The 11,250-nt window shown below is 33.4% G+C and overlaps 1 protein-coding gene across 1 annotated transcript in view; it reads left to right on the top strand.

Moving 5' to 3' along the window:
- The first annotated feature begins 4,656 nt into the window (after positions 1–4,656).
- The window catches only part of LOC129941622 (myb-like protein Q), a 56,193-nt gene continuing 49,599 nt past the window's right edge, over positions 4,657–11,250 (top strand). The window contains exon 1 of the mRNA XM_056050308.1: positions 4,657–4,768. The gene's annotated coding sequence lies outside the window, so the exon portion shown is untranslated. The remainder of the gene's footprint in view (positions 4,769–11,250) is intronic.

The following is an 11,250-nucleotide window of genomic DNA, read 5'->3' as shown; positions in this document are numbered from 1 at the left end:
TTAGCATCCTATATTATTTTGGTCGTAAGCGAAGGTATAGTGGTAGCAGTGGCTTGTGCTGTTGCTGTTGTTGTTGTTTTTGGTCCTGTTGTTGGGGGCTGTTGCCTTCCTTAACCTTCTTGTGGTACTTTGTTAAACTAGATGAGTTAGTTATAGGGTGTAACAAAAATTATCTTTAAAAATTAATAACTTTATTAGACTGTAGATTGTAGTCTGTAGGTAGACTGTGCACTGTACGCTGCAGAATTTTTCCCCAAATAATTCGTTGTAAAATCAATGTCATGGAATATTTAAAAGACTATATAAACGATTATTTTATCCTGTAGTTTTTTTAAAATAAAGAACAAGATGCTTTTTTTCTCTTTTTTCTGTTTAATTCTGTTCTTATCGTGCTTCATGACAAAAAATAGTAATACACTTTGAAAATCTATGGTAATGTCAATGTGTATTCTGTGAAACTTTTTCGACTCTTTACTGTCTTATCCCTCCACATCTCTAGCAAGTATGATAGAGCCTCATTGGATCCCCTTTTTTATCTGTCAAAGTAGAATATGAACAAAAAGATTCGATTTGTTTAAATATTTTTAAGGCAATAGTTATAAACTTCTTTCTATTCAATAGAAGTTGTATTAATTTGGAAGATAGTTTATGTTTTGTGCTTTGAGACATAAAAAGAAAAGTCACATGTATACAATTTTAGTTTTTCATAATAAATAAATACAACATTAAATGTTATGTTTTCGTAATAACTTTGTTTCCTCATTAATAGATGTCGCGTGTATTCATAAACGTCAGCCTAACTAATAACTGCGTTAACTGCACTCATGAGGTCAGATTTTCGATCGAACTAACCTAGTCGAATTGCAGTACCTACCGTTTATAGACTTCAGACCGTATGTCGTCAGCGTCGGGCAGATTGTGCAGCGGGAATTATTAAAATAATTTGTACAACAACAAGAAGGACGAAGCGGCACTGACTCGTAAAGAATGTGAGTAATGCAAATATTTTGTTAATTTTTTGATAGAAATAATTTAAATTATTGTTTTTAAAGGGATGATGAAATTACTGTAGGTACTGTGTGGACAACTAACCACATTAAACTTAAAAATTGTTTCGTTATAATTTTCTTTCTATTTTTCCTTGGAAGATATTTGTGCCAATTATAATTTTCTTTTCTTTTTCGGTAAGGAAATCAACAATCAAGTTCAACAAAATCTCTTTGGCAGCAATTTTTCTGTGACGTTTATGAACTCTGTTTACATACAAATCAAACTATGTCAGACCCTTTTGTTTACTGCAGACATTCTGCTTTGGGAGTGCGTTCACGAATACATCAGAAAAGAAATGCGATTGTACTAGCGCAGATTTTCTGCGTTTATGAATACACCCGTCGTTGCAACATCTTGATTTTCTGGCCCATCGGTACCTCAAATACTGAGCTTTATGCAAAAACGGGTCAGGAACCCATAGACTTTTATCAATCTAAGACCAAAGTGGCAGTGGATTGTGGGACAAGCGATGCAATGGAATCCGCTAACACAACAAGGTAGACAAGTAGACCCCCTAGAAGTAATTGGAAAAGAGCGGTCGAGCAGAAATCAGCACAACTGTGGAAGAGTTGGAGAGACTTGAAATATATTTCCAGAAATACACGATGGCGTGTAGAGGAGGAACTTCACAGACGTAATAACTCCGATCACCTAAGTAATTATTTTGTTCATTGATTTGCACAATTTTATAAAATGTTGGTGAAAATGAGTTATTGAGTTATTTCAACACTTTCAAAAACGGCAATGCCTAGTGTAGTAATTTATAAAATTTAACGATTAATACGAAAACAACAAAGGGGACTTGTGGTTTTAAGCCAGATTCGAACCATGAAACTATGACAAAAGTTATTCTTAGAGTATTTTTTATAATTTTTTATAAATTGCGGTGCCTGTAAAAAGAAGGCTGATGGGTGCTACAGGTTTGGATTTAATGTTTTTGGCCCCACTAGGAAGACTTTTTACAGGTTGTCAACTATAATTTAAGTAACAAGGTTCCAAAAAATTAAAATTGATTAAAGATCTGTAGCAGCTTCAATGTTAACTCTATTGCCTGCTCTTCCGTAATTTGTTTAAAAAAAATTTCAATTAAAAGTGTGTCCCTTAAGTGGGAAAGAACAAGTGGACCTACAGCTGCCACTTGCAACTGTTGCATGAGTAAAACTTTCTCATGATAAAGAGAATCCAAAAAATTGTTTTTAATAGACAGGTTTGAAAAACTAAAGTTTAAAGTTCCGAGAGAACATTTTTTGGTTTATTGACATTAATGCATTTTTATAAATAAATCCGTCTAAAACTAAATGCTGTTTATTGTCGTTATAGCGTCTTACTTAATTTGTCCTTATCAATATTGTTTAAATAGCCTAAACTTTTTTTTTTAAGCAAAACGGTTAAGCCCAACCTGTAATAGTGCATTTGAAATTGTGATAAATATTATGTTTAGCTATAGTGAATAATTTATTTATTAATTATTGTTCAGTAACTAATAGAAAAATTATTTTTTTTTAATAAATTTGAAAATTGAATCCTTTGCTTAAACCTATGTAAAAGCTACTGTCTATCTCAAATTAAGTCCTTTAAAAACCTTCAAAAAGACCAACTTAATTGCACACAAAAAGTTTAAGAAACGCCCTGTTCTTAGAATGTACTTGAAAATAAGTCTTAATATAGGATACACACCAAAAAGGTAGGTGTAAAGAGATATAGATACAAGCATTGTGTCTCGGAGCATTGTTCCTACGAGAAATTGTAGTGGGAGAGAAATATAACAGCAAAATACAAGAACAAAAAAGGGATGAGAAGATTGCTCAAGCATCAACCAACCGTACAACATACAAAAGTTGTGTGTGAGTGTATCCTTTAAGGGTGGGAGGATATCCTTGAAGCAGGATAAGAACAAGCATCGGTGGTAGCAGAAGCAGCATCATCATCATCGTCGTCGTCGTCGTAGTACTCTATACACAAAAGCAACGAAGGAACGAAGGACCTCACTCCAGTAGATATTTAATGATTTTCGTAGCTGGTGTTTTTTGTTGTTGTTGTTGCTGTCGTTCTAAGAATTTCTTTTACTGGTATTGCTTTTTGCTTCTAGAACTTTTTTTGTGTATTTTTATTTTAAGTTGAGTTGGCTTTTGCTAACGTTGAGTAGAAATTGGTCTTAGTCAATGTCGTTGTTGGCTGAGCTGCTTTCAAATGAAAAATAAAAACATATCAACGAGTGCCCAGTTTCCGATTCCTTCCATAGGACAGTTGACTTTTTTGTTAATTTTTATTTTTATCTTTTAGATGTTTTGATAATGTAAGGTTTTAAGTAACGAGTTTCATAGGTTATTGAGGTAAAAAATTGTCACTCTGACAAAAAAATACCAACAAATTAGAAAACTTAACACTTGTCCCAAAAAAAACCTAACCTATGCTATGAATATCTGCATTATTTTAAATATGTATATGTTTATGAATGTACATATTTATGAGCCACATTTGAAAAGAGTTCAACCAGTGGCTTGTTGTTGCACTTGAACTTTACTCTAGGAAGATTTATAGACTTATATGGTAGGAAACAGGCGTTTGTATCTAAAAATTGTCGAACTCAAATGAAAATATCTTGGGAGTTTAAAAAAAAAACCTTTATCTAAGCATTCAAAAATTGAAAAATACATCTCATTTGAGTTAAGGGTCTTGAAAAATGAGTAGATTAATTCCAGCACCAAAAAAGGGATAAATATATATATCCCACAGGAAAACTGCAAAAAAGAATATGACTATTTGTGAAAACTCATCCACCAAAATATTAATTTATTATTTAATTAATTATTATTATTTGTTTTATTTTTAATTGTATTTATATTTTTTGTATTGTTTGCTATATTTTAGTAAATTCAAGCCTCCTGCTTTATTTCCGAGTTCCATTCCAAGTGCATACCAAAGATTAAGTGAGTGAGGCCTCGCTTTTATAAGAATGCCAATGCACTCAATTTCGGACGTGCTGCTTGAGATAGCAACAGTTCCATAATCCGACCAACAGCTGTATAAAATAAAGTTCCAGAAACAAATAAGAACTGCCCATTTAAAGGGAAATTACATAAGGTTTAACCTCATATTTGTACTTTGACAAGGATTGACTAGCAAAAGGGCAGCAAACTTTTAGCCTAGATTTCATAGGATTTTCAACTAAATGCATAATGGTCAAATGGTAATATTCTCAATAACAAAGCAGATATAACAAGGTTTTTTTTTTCAATTATTAAAAAACAAGCGTAAGTTAGAAACAGGATCAAAATCAATGTCATTGAAATTGATCTGAAATAGTATTGAACAATTATATTTTTGTGGCATAATTTTAAACCATTTATTTTTAGCTACAATTTATATTGAATAATTTCCTCAAGGCTTTCACCTTTGTCATTGCTTCAAGAGCTACATTACCATCACATCTTTTATGAATTTTTGTCTAGTCCTAGGTAAGTTATAATTTTCAAAATACGAGTGCATTTTTAGAGAATTTAAAACAAAAAAGTGAAGTCAATAAATCCAGACAAAGGTAAGTATGGCTTTGAATCTTAACATAGAATAACTTTAAATCTTTTTTTTAATTATTGTAGGCTAATAAAATGCCAAAGGCTTATTTGTGTCAGAGGATATTCGTAGGCTTCAAGCAATTGCCAACTTAATAAAAGAGAACTTACTTCACTTACTACTCGCTGGAAGATTATGCAATAGGGTAAGTCTCTTTTTGGCTAAATTGTTGCATATTAACAAATCCTTTTTTGACTTGACAGTCACACTTCAAAGTGTCAAGTTGAAAAAAAATTTGTTTGTAAGTTTTATATAAATGTAACTAGTAGATTTCGATTCCGTCTGAAGATGTCCATAGCTATGAACGAATCGTAGCGAACATACAAAAAAAAAAACTTTTTTACCTGAAGCCCACCAAAATATATAAATTCCTTAAAATATTAGATTATTTGTTTGTTGCTTTAGCTGGATATAAACTTTGAACTTGAAACCTAGCCTTTAAAATTCAGTTAACCTTTTGCTATCATCAGGGTATTCTATGAAATAGTTGAAGCGTGATTATGTTGTTAGTTGGGAATTGTATCGACGTTTGTCCACAGCTACAGTACGTCGCGTTGTGGGCTAACTTGCTACAGTGAAAAATTGAATTCTCAAGTTCTAAAAATGTTTTTGTTTATTTTTATCAAAGATTTTCCATTGTTGAAAATCGAAGATGGTACAGACTGTCAAGACAGTTTTTTTTCTCGAGTTCTAGTAAATTTTAGGTGTTTTTATGTTTGTTTAATCCATTGATTCCTTTTATTAGTAGCTTGGAAAATTTTGGTTATTTGAGTTTCAAACTTTAGTTATTTCAGACTAAGCTGTAAGTTTGGGTTGAAATATAGTAAATTTGGTAATAAGGCTAACGTTTTTCAGGTGATATTGATTGTCGTCTGGTTTTTAACTCTTGATTGCCCCTTGATGTTCATAAAGTAGACAATCTCCGATTTGTAGACATCATAAGTACCATTTACCCCAGTTTTATAAAACTCAGAGGTAGACGTTGAAATCAGTGAAATGCATCTACATATATAAAACTATAATTGTAGATAGCTTAGGCGCTAGTCATTATTGAAAAAGTATATTATAGGTTTTGAGCTTTGCGCAGGTGTCTCACAGTCCTCGCCAAAAGAGTTAAGTTATTTTAACCCGAAAAACTTATAAGGTAATTTTGTTGTTTCCGCTTTCTTTGTAAAGATCTTCATGAGTCATTAAATCCTTTTTTAAAATGGTTCACACTTAGCCAAATTTCAACTGATTCTTCATGTTTTTATTTTCTCTAAACAAGAAATAACACACGTTTTTATTGTCGTCAGAAAAATGTTCAAAGCGGATAATGTTTTTGGGGTAACTAACTATTTAACAATTAAAAAAAAATTTTTTAAGGTTTTTGTTAGTCCTTCTTAAAACGTTATTAATTGATACTTTTAATTTTGCATAATGAAAGCTCAATTCTTTTGCTTAATCTTATTGAGGACTTCTGTAATCGAAGAGAAATAGGTACTTCTGGAAAAAATTATAAAAATAGGATTTTGAATTGAGAAAAGTCATTGTCATTGCTGGGTTCACATCCGACGACGACGGTGACTTCTATGTTTTTGATTCTTTTACATACCTACATATGTATAATGCCTGGCAGTTATTTTTAAAATTCTTGTATAAAACTAACAATTTAATTAAATATGATTTTAAAATTTTTGAACTCTTAAAACGAAAATTTACTATTCGTTATTTACTTCTTGTGAAAACAAGAATTTTGATATATGTATCTTTGTACCTAGAATATACCAGCTTGTAAGGGTTTTGATATACAAAGCAGTTGAACTGAATTCAAATTTTAAACTTACTGAAATTGATTACATTAAAACCAATTTCATACAACACAATTTTAAAGTATCAAGGTATACTACCTAAAGGAATTTGAAATCCATGTCCTACATTAACTCATGTTGCAAATCCGCACGGCCCATTTATTGTATGTTTTATTTAATATATGTATGCTTTGTTTGCGTATAATCAATTATTCTACTATTAATTTGACTATTACCAGACCAATACCTACCTCCCAAAATAATGCATCATTAAATCAATGAGTCAACGAAATTCCATCCCCCACAATCAATGAAAACATAAAATTTAAAACAACAACAAAAACAAACAAAATTATCAATGACAACAACCTTGTCTGGCCATCATGGGGTAGTGTACTCGTACTTTTAAACTTTCCGCGCATCGTACATTTCATTAGATAGGTAGGTAGGTAATGCTGCGTGCTCATTTTGAAAGCTTTCTACAACAACAATAACCACTATCAACTGCATTCTTAAGGATTTCGCTGCCACACACTCGAATTTGAGAGTACCTACGCCTCGCGAAGACGATGGCGACGTGGCATCCAACATAACGAAAGAAATAATAAAATAAACTTTCTTCTTCTATTCCATTTTGCAATGGTTGGTGATGACGATTCAAGCGTTTTAAATTCAAAAATTGTTGTTTTTCATTTCTTTTCGAAATAACTGCCATTAGAGAAGTCTTTAATGCTGTTGCGAACGTTCAGATGAGCAACATGCCAGCAGACAATAGCAATGGCAACGGCAAGTCGGCAACAGCGATGGCAACCAGAAGAGATATTGAAATTTCAACTTTCGTCATTCGTACACATAGGTAGTACATTCATCTATCGGATCTATCCGCCAGAGGAGCTGCTGCATTTGTAAAAATAAAACGCAGTGCACATTGAACAATCCGAAAACCAACATCCAACCTTCATATAAAATCTGAGCTTCTCGTCCGGCGACGAAGACAACGACAACGACTACGAAATCGACGTACGTGCAGGCAGGCAGTAAAATCTACCAACAACAAAAACCAACAAGAACGCGAAATACTGGCTATAGCTTTATCTATACCAATATAAAGTACATATATACAGTTATACACTTGCCAGCAACATCATTTCATCGCACAGCTCATCCACATAGCACATAGGGAGCCACCTAGAGCCTAATTATGTATACCTACAGCTACATATATATACCATCGACCCAAAACCCGTACATAAACGTTGGATCCATGGGATCCATCAAGCGACAACACCAACAGTATACCAAGCTAAGGCAGCAGTTTCGTTTTGTGTCATACAAAATCCCAAACCTTACGTATAGTCGTCGTCGTCGGTCGACTGAACCGACAGACAGGCACTGCTGTGCCGACGTGTACAACTGACGGTCGCCTTAACGTCAGAATGACGATGACGAAGCTCGGTGCTTTTCCATAAGAGTATCTCTTTCGGTGCTGTGTGTCGTATCTCCGTTGTCATTATATCGCAACAAAAATATCAAACCCTGATTCAGCCTTATTACAGAACGCTAGGTAGTGCTGTGCTATGCTACGAATAAGGGGAGTGGTGTTGGGACGGTAGAGAAGCTCCATGGCTGAACTGAAGCTACTACATCCACAATAACAACGAACCGAGAGATCTCTGGCGATGGCGAAGAACAGCCAACCCAACGAGCCAACAGCGAAGAGAAAATATTAAAATGTTCGGATTTGACGTTTACAGCAGTACTGACTCCGCATCCGCACACACTACACTAGAGTGCAGATATAGACGGACAACAACGACGAAGTAGAGGACGAGAAATTAATGGTAGTTGGATGAAAATGGAACTGAGTGAACCAATATACAGCTATAGTAGTATACTAAGGCAACAACAACAAAATCCTACTGAAAAACAAGAATGAACGAAGAGAAAAAATAGTTTTTCTTTCTTTTTTTTGGATTTGAATAAATAGATATTTTGTGTTTGGCATGGGTGACCGTAGTGGTAGGTTAAATGGGGTATCATGGTTCCCAATCGTACCTTGTTTATATGTTTCTTCTTTTATTTTTAATTTCATATTTCCATAGACTTTATAATATTTTTAAATTTTAGTCCCATGCGTTTTGACCAGTTATGACAGCTGGTTGTTAGTTAGGCGCTTTGTCGAAATGATTATAAAATAATAACAATTTCAACCAGTATAAAATATTGCAGTCTGGTTTGTACAGGTCGCTTTAAGTTATTTCCTAGTTATTTTATTTAGAGGCTTTGTATGTGTCTACTATAATGTCCGAGAGTTCGACTGGAAGATTGTTCTCGGGGAAGCTTTGTCCATTCGCTTTAAAATATAGCTCTTTTCGAAATACTCCCCAGATAACATCTTCTCTTTACGATTACTATATATTTTATTACATGGTGGCCACGCAAAAGATGTTTTTTTAAATAAATTTTTGCGAAATCAATTCAATACATGAAATTGAGTCATTTTTTGGTAAATACTATGTATTTGAAAACATGTTGTAGAAAGAGTTTGGCTTATTCCTAAAATTTATAATTTTTCAACAATCTTGATTATAGTTTTAGAATCGACAAATTATTGAACTCAATACGAATCTATTTTAAATCAACGTACTACCAAAAACAAAGCACATTCGATTTCGAAATGTTATCTTCTAAAAACCTGATAAAAGATATAAATATACTTTTAAGAACTTTTCCAAAATTGAAATAATGTATTTCGTAGAATAAATAGAATACTCATCCATAGAACTTCGTTCATACATCGTAACAGCTGAGAAGACCTAAGCGTGATACATATCCCGGATCTTTAATAAAAAGTTTTCTAACACATCATAAACTAGTAAAAACGTAAAGTTATGTTTTGCTGTTAAAAATATTAAACATATTGCACACCTTTTAGCTATGTCTTTTTAAGAATTAAAGTACCCCAAAAATGAAAATATAGACTTAAGTATACACTCAATTAATTTTCTGAGCTCCTGGGGCCTGTAACACAAAACTATAAGTACTTGTATTGTAATCCAAGTGAATCATGGGAATGGTAACAAATGCCTGTAGCACAAAGGTTACAAGTTTACTGGCTCTTCTACAAGTGTAATGGACGGTACATTACAACTAGAAAATTATATAATTTACATTTTGTTGTAACACAACTAATTTGAAAAATAAACGATAAGATCTTGCAGGCGATTCAAGCATTGTAAGATACAGAAGATGTATCTAAAAAATACTCCTTTTAAATCAATCAAAATTTCTATAATTTATGTTCTTTTTTATGTTGGTGTTTTGAACCAACTGTTCAAAAATTAAAAAATAAAATAAATTGGGTGGCGCGACAGTCCGTTGAGAACCAAGGCCTAGTGACTTACAACTCTCAACCATTCCTGTGTGCGAGTAATGTTGTCAGGAATGGAGGGGACCTACAGTTTATATGCCGACTCCGAACGGCTAATTTTTGAGAAAGCACTTTTTCATGACAATAGTTACTCTTGGAGAATTTGTCAATTCCTCGCAAGAGGCAGTACCCGTGAAAAGACTTTAGATGGCATAGGCAGGGATCGAACCCAAGACCTCTAGCATGACAGTCCAACGCACTAACCATCATGCCACGGGTACCACAAACCAACTGTTTATATGACTAAAATTCAAATGTTCATATTTTACAACATAAAATTAAATATTCAATAACTTGAAGCATAGATTTTTTTTTATAATATTTCGATTGCAACGATGTACTCGAGATTAATAATTTTATATGTTCAAATTAGTAAAAGACAGTACGTCAATGTTAAAAATATCAAAATCTTATAAGTTTGTAATTCTTATTCAATAAATTAATAATTGGTCCAAAAATAATATAGTGTAGGAATCTGTAAGATTTTTAATTAAAAAAAATAATAATAATTTAATTAACACACAATATACTGAAAAAAAACAATTTGGGTTAATTAAGTAACTACAAAATCTTGCATTTTTAACTATTTATTTTGAAAACCACACCCTCAGCAGCGTAAGACACTCTCCTCCATCTGACACCCCTCGACATCTTCAGCAAATAGCTACTACAAAATCTTGCATTTTTAACTATCTATTTTGAAAACCACACCCTCAGCAGCGTAAGACACTCTCCTCCACCTGACAAATAAGACTCAACGCTTCATCTCAACACCTCATCTCAATGGATAAACAACAATGTGATTCTTTACCAAAGTACATAGACTACACTATTCCTAAACCCCAATTTGGAAAAAAAACTTCCAGGTATCCATTCCATCTAGAGATGAATGGGAAGACAAAAAACTCCTGGATAACAAAAGCATTCATTTTTATAGAGATGGATCCAAGACAAATGAGGGAGTTGGTAGTGGTGTGTACTCAGAAAAGCTTAATCTAAACATCTCATTCCGCCTCCCTAATCATTGTAGCGTCTTCCAAGCCGAAATTTTAGCGATCATAGTAGTTCTCTCCTGGCTAAGAGAAAACGTGTTATCAACTTCTGATATCCGCATCTTCTCTGACAGTCAGACTGTTATCAAATCCCTTGACGGTGTTTCAACCAAATCTCTAACGGACCTCAATTGTCGATCCTCTCTTATGGAGATAGTGCAGTAATTTAACATTCACCTATGATGGGTGCCGGGCCAATGAGACATCACGGGAAATTGTAGAACCGATGAATTCGCTAAAAATGGAACCGTCATGCCTATTTCAACTGAAAGGGAGAAGATAGGTATACCGAGAGCTGCATGTAAACTTCTGCTAAAAGAAACAGCTTTTGCGATAGCAAACTCTATGTGGACCA

This window comes from Eupeodes corollae, chromosome 1, assembly GCF_945859685.1.
Source record: "Eupeodes corollae chromosome 1, idEupCoro1.1, whole genome shotgun sequence".
NCBI lineage: Eukaryota > Metazoa > Arthropoda > Insecta > Diptera > Syrphidae > Eupeodes > Eupeodes corollae.
This window is presented reverse-complemented; position numbering and strand designations above follow the sequence as displayed.